Source organism: Pristiophorus japonicus, unplaced genomic scaffold (assembly GCF_044704955.1).
Source record: "Pristiophorus japonicus isolate sPriJap1 unplaced genomic scaffold, sPriJap1.hap1 HAP1_SCAFFOLD_290, whole genome shotgun sequence".
NCBI classification, from domain to species: domain Eukaryota; kingdom Metazoa; phylum Chordata; class Chondrichthyes; family Pristiophoridae; genus Pristiophorus; species Pristiophorus japonicus.
Window position 1 is genome coordinate 460,742 of NW_027252669.1, and position 5,468 is coordinate 466,209.

Here is a 5,468-nt window from a genome sequence, read left to right on the forward strand (position 1 = left end):
TCTCCCTGAGAGAAAGAGAGACTAAGAGATATCAGTGTACATATATCTTCCTGAGGGAGAGGGACTGTTGGAGGCAATAGGCACCTGCTAAATATATCTAAACCCATATAGGTTTAAAGTGGCCACATATAAAGTGGCTGCACAAGCATGATGGGAACTCAGTTAGCAATTAACTATTGACTAAGGCTGACCGAGCAATGACCTAGTGAGGCCCACGACCGGGAATGCCTTGCATCATCCACTTGAGATAAGGTAACTATAACGAACCATTATAGTACCTGGTGTGGAATGTCCTTAATCAAGGACTTCGTTCAGCAAAGCCCCGAGGAACAAAGATAAGGGGAGACCTATCTCACATAAGGAGGTCATTAATCAGCCCGAGCTGACAAAAACCGAACATACTGCCCATGAGGGACAACAGTCTGTATACAGTATCTCCCTTTCAATTCCATCAATAAAATCAGTGATTTCATGAAGTAAGATATGCAACCATGGCCGGGAAAATAACCTGTCCTCTTTAATACTGGTATTCAGATTCACTGTTACTGCTGTAAATTTCAAAGAGATCTTGTGTTGGACAGTGTGAACTCAGTTGCAGAACTTTGAACGATATGATCCAGATTTGAACCTCTGTAGGCATACGTTCAGCTCCGTTTCCCTCCCAGCAATGAACTCGTGTTGTATGGTTTCTGCCATATTCGGATGGATGGGGATTTCCATAATGATTCTGTAAAGACTGAACTTATAAAGAGGAAGAGTGAAACCCTGAAAGATTTTGCTTACAATGGGAGAACCTGCTGCTGGATTTTGGAAATTCTGATATTACTTCGCAACCTTCCATTCAAAAGTCTGTATTTTCAATTCTGCACAGTAAATTCAATTCCCGCAGTGCAACCTCGCGAAGTGAGATTAAGATGGCTTAGTTTTGTACATTCAGGGGGGTTAATGATTAAATGATGGGAAGTGATGTATTGATCTGAGCAATATGCAGATCTGAAATATGTTTTATATATATTTCAACATAATATACATTGTAAAGAAGATTGTATGAACCTTTTGACTGCATCTAACTGGAATTACTAACGAGCAGAGACATTTACTTTCCTCGGAAACTCTCATTAATTCCAGTCATTGAACAGGGTAAATTAACGCATCTGGTCCGGCACTTTAGATATGGAACAGAAAGTATGTTATAATCTACATATATTATATACAAGTAGAAATTCATAACAAAAAATCACTGGCACAGCATGACGAAATGATTACTTTACATTCAGACACTGTCCCTGAACCATGAAACAGGTCCGCTCATAAGTAAAATTCCCTTGGACACCATGACCTACTGATTATTTTTGCAAATATGACGTTTGTTGAAATTGATCTTTGGGAGAATTGGATTGTCCCCCTTGCCTCTCCTCGATATTTAAATATACTAAATCCTATAATTATTTCAGCGGGAATAAAATCTAATGCTGCTGTGAGCAACTGATTGCGTTCACGCGGTTGGGGGTAATATATTAGCATAGAAACATAGGAACATAGAAACATAGAAAATAGGTGCAGGAGTAGGCCATTCAGCCCTCCTAGCCTGCACCGCCATTCAATGAGTTCATGGCTGAACATGCAACTTCAGTACCCCCTTCCTGCTTTCTCGCCATACCCCTTGATCCCCCGAGTAGTAAGGACGTCATCTAACTCCCTTTTGAATATATTTAGTGAATTGGCCTCAACTACTTTCTGAAGTAGAGATTTCCACAGGTTCACCAGTCTCTGGGTGAAGAATTTTCTCCTCCTCTCGGTCCTAAATGGCTTACCACTTATCCTTAGACTGTGACCCCTGGTTCTGGACTTCCCCAACATTGGGAACATTCTTCCTGCATCTAACCTGTCTGAACCCGTCAGAATTTTAAACGTTTCTATGAGGTCCCCTCTCATTCTTCTGAACTCCAGTGAATACAAGCCCAGTTGATATAGTCTTTCTTGATAGGTCAGTCCCGCCATCCCGGGAATCAGTCTGGTGAACCTTCGCTGCACTCCTTGTAAGCAAAATGGAGGTCCATGGGAATAATAAGGTAACATGGATGTAAAATTGGTAAGGAACAGAAAGCAGAGAGCAGTGGTGATAGGGTACTCTTCGAATACGTAAGGAATGTATCAAGTAGTGTCCCCCGATGGGCGGTTTTAGGATCACTGCGCTTCTTCATATATTTTAATGAACTGTACCTCGGAGCCATAAGCTCAAAATTTGCGCATGACACAAAACTTGGAAATTTGGTAAAAAAAACTTCTTCCTTCGTATTGTAGTAGCAAAGTAAATCATACCATAGCTTCCGGTGTGATAGTGATGATATTTTGTAGGCTGCCTGCAAATTTAGTCTCAGGGCAGTGCCCAATGATGTCCTCCAGGGTCTGAATAAGAATTCCACAGTCTCATGTTGGGAATGCTTTAATTATCCACCTATTGAGAAGGTGGGAGCATCTGACATGCCCGGTTGTGAGGAGGTTCATGTCTGTCCAATGTTGGTGAGGAAGGTTTCATCCTTCAGGCTGTACTGTTGGCTCCTCGATAAGGAATCCATTCTATATTTCGCAGCTCTTCAATATTTCACCTTCGAACCTCAAGGCCGATGGCAGATCGTAGAAGGACTTCTGCGACAGTCCAAAACGGCCTTCTAGATTTGACACATGTTGATGTTCTGTAGCTCAAGTCGACCTGGATTGTCGTGCATTTCTTGGTGTAGCGGTTGTAAGCAATGACGAGGAGAGAGGAGTGTGGCAGATTTGCACTGCCCTTTTTGTGAAGAAGTGCTTTCTGGCATCACCTCTGAACAGGGGAAGAGCTTCCAGAATTTCTCTGTCGAGTGTCACACGTGTAGATTCGACATATATGTCACATATCGGAGAGAAAATGTTGAGTGTTGAACTGAACCCAGCCAGCGTCAGTTCCTTCAAGGAAGGACAGGAGGGGAAGCAATGAGTGAACAACTGAATTCAGCAAGAGTCAGCGGCTTACGGCGAGGAGAGGGAGGGGACCTAGGCCTAACTCTAATTGCAATTTATGCCTTCCTGTTCTGGACTCCATAACAACATGAAATATTTTCTCACTATCTATGCTTTCAAATTATTTAATCTTTCAAAGTTGCGTTGAATTCTAGACTTAGCAGTACGCCTCCCGCTCCTGGCCTGAAGGAGTTGACTCTGTCTAGGTTCAGTTCTACACTCACTAGTCCCCCTCCCTATTCTCCCCTGAATGTGCTGACTCTGGCTGTGTTCAGTCCTACACTAACTGGTTCCCCTCTACCTCATCCCGCGAGGTTGCTGAGCGAGGCTGAGTTCAATTCTACACTTACAGGTTGCCTTTTCGAGATTCCCCTTTAGTGCAGAGTATTGCTGAATTCAGTTCTGTACTCATTAGTTCCCCTCCTCTCCTTCCTTGAAGGAACTGACTCTGGCTGTTCAAAATTCAACATTTTCTCTCCGATATGTGACTCATATTCCCAATCTACATGTGTGACAGTTGACAGCTAAATTCTGAAAGCCCTTACACTGTCGTCAGCTGCCTCTTCACATGTGCTCTCCCCGGCATGTCCACCTGATCATCCTCCCAATGGCTCAGTGGTTAGAGTCACCGCCCTGTGCTGGTGAGTCATAGCAACAGGAATCGGCTATTCAGCCCCTCCAGTCTGTTCAATAATTACATTAAATAATGGCTGAGCTGTATCTCAAATAAAATTAAACTACTTTGCTCCATATTCCTTGATAAATGAAGCTCGGTCGGCAACACTCTCGCCTCTGAGTAAACAGTGTGTCGGTTCAATCATCCATCTCTCTGCAGCAGAATGGCCGAAACATTCTGGATGAGAAATTCTCCTCTTTATGATTTGTTACTGTTCTATATTAATCTGGAAATTTTTAATACAGATCTACACCAAGAACAGTGGTAATATTCGACATCTAAAAAATGCTTCCTCCCCTTCGAGAAATTGAATCCAGGTCTCATGATGGAGGTAACACGTTTTTCTGGAAAAGAAAGTGAGAGGAAGAACGCTGCCTTCATGGAGTCGGCTTCGCCGTCAAAAATGAACTAGTTGAAGCTTCAAATACTCCCCCAGTGGGCATAACGAACGCCTCCTCACTCTTCGCCTTACCGTATCCCAGAACCAAAGTGCCACAGTCCTCAGTGCATAAGCCCCAACACGCAACGGATGAGGCTAAAGAGGCTTTTTATTCCAACTACGAGGCATCCTTGTCCCGCGTCCCCACGAGCGACAAATTGATCTTCTTGGGTGACTTGATGCCAGGGGTCGGCCTCTGGTGATGCGTGACTGGTATAGAGGCGGTAGGGAAAGACAACTCCTTCGTTAACCTACTCCTGACAAAATGTCTAGAACGTAAACTCCTCATCACCTACTCCATGTAATGCCAGAGGGAGAAACATAAGGCATCGTGGCAACACCCTCGCTCCAAACACCGACACCTGCTCGAATATGTCATCGTCCGAGCCAGGGACCGCAAGGATGTGCACATCACCGGCGCCATGACAGGAGCTGATGTATGCTGGACGGACCATCGCCTAATCAGATCCATCATCAATATATACTTAGCCCCAAAGCAGAGGGGACAATAGAAGCAGTGCCGCCAAAAATTTAATGTCGGGGCACATAAAGACACAGCTAAGAGAACCCAATACAGCCTGTGCCTCACAGCTAATCTGGCGTGCCTTGATTACCCTGAGATGCTATGTGCCAACAGCACTTGGTCTGCCCTCGAGGTCTTCATAACCAGTGGCTGTGAAGAAACGGTTACTCAACTAGAAAATACCAGCAATGGTTTGATGAAAATGATCAGGAGATCGTAGTAGTTCATAAGCGCAGAGCATTTCTAAGCCTCAAGCAAAAACGCCACTCGGGAGCTGCAAAGTAACATTACAGACGGCTTAAGGCTGAGGTCCAACAAAAAACCCGGCACCTAATAAACAGTTGATGGGTAAAGAAACCAAGGAGATACAACAACTGTCCAACAGCCACGACATGCGAGGATTCTTCATTGCAATCAAGGCCACCGACGGACCAAACTCCCAAGGACCCGCCACACTCATGGCCAGGAACGTGGAAACATTTATCAAGGACACCGAGGCTGTCATGGGCCGCTGGAAGGAGCAGTTTGAATATCTCGTCAATCGAGACTCTGACTTTGACTCGAGTTTTCTTAACTCCATCCCGCAGATTGCTATCCGCCCCCAACCTCAGTGAAACCCGAAGGCTGCATGAGGTGCGCAAAGCCATAAACCAGCTCGAGAATAACAAGCCCAAGCTTACGGATGGAATTACTGCTGAGGCACTAAAGTATGACGCAGAGGCACTGTTGACGCGAATACATGACCTAATCTCTCTCATTTGGAGGGAGTAGAGCATGCCGGGAGATCTCAGAGATGCAGTGATCACAACCATCTTTAAGAAAGGAGAAAA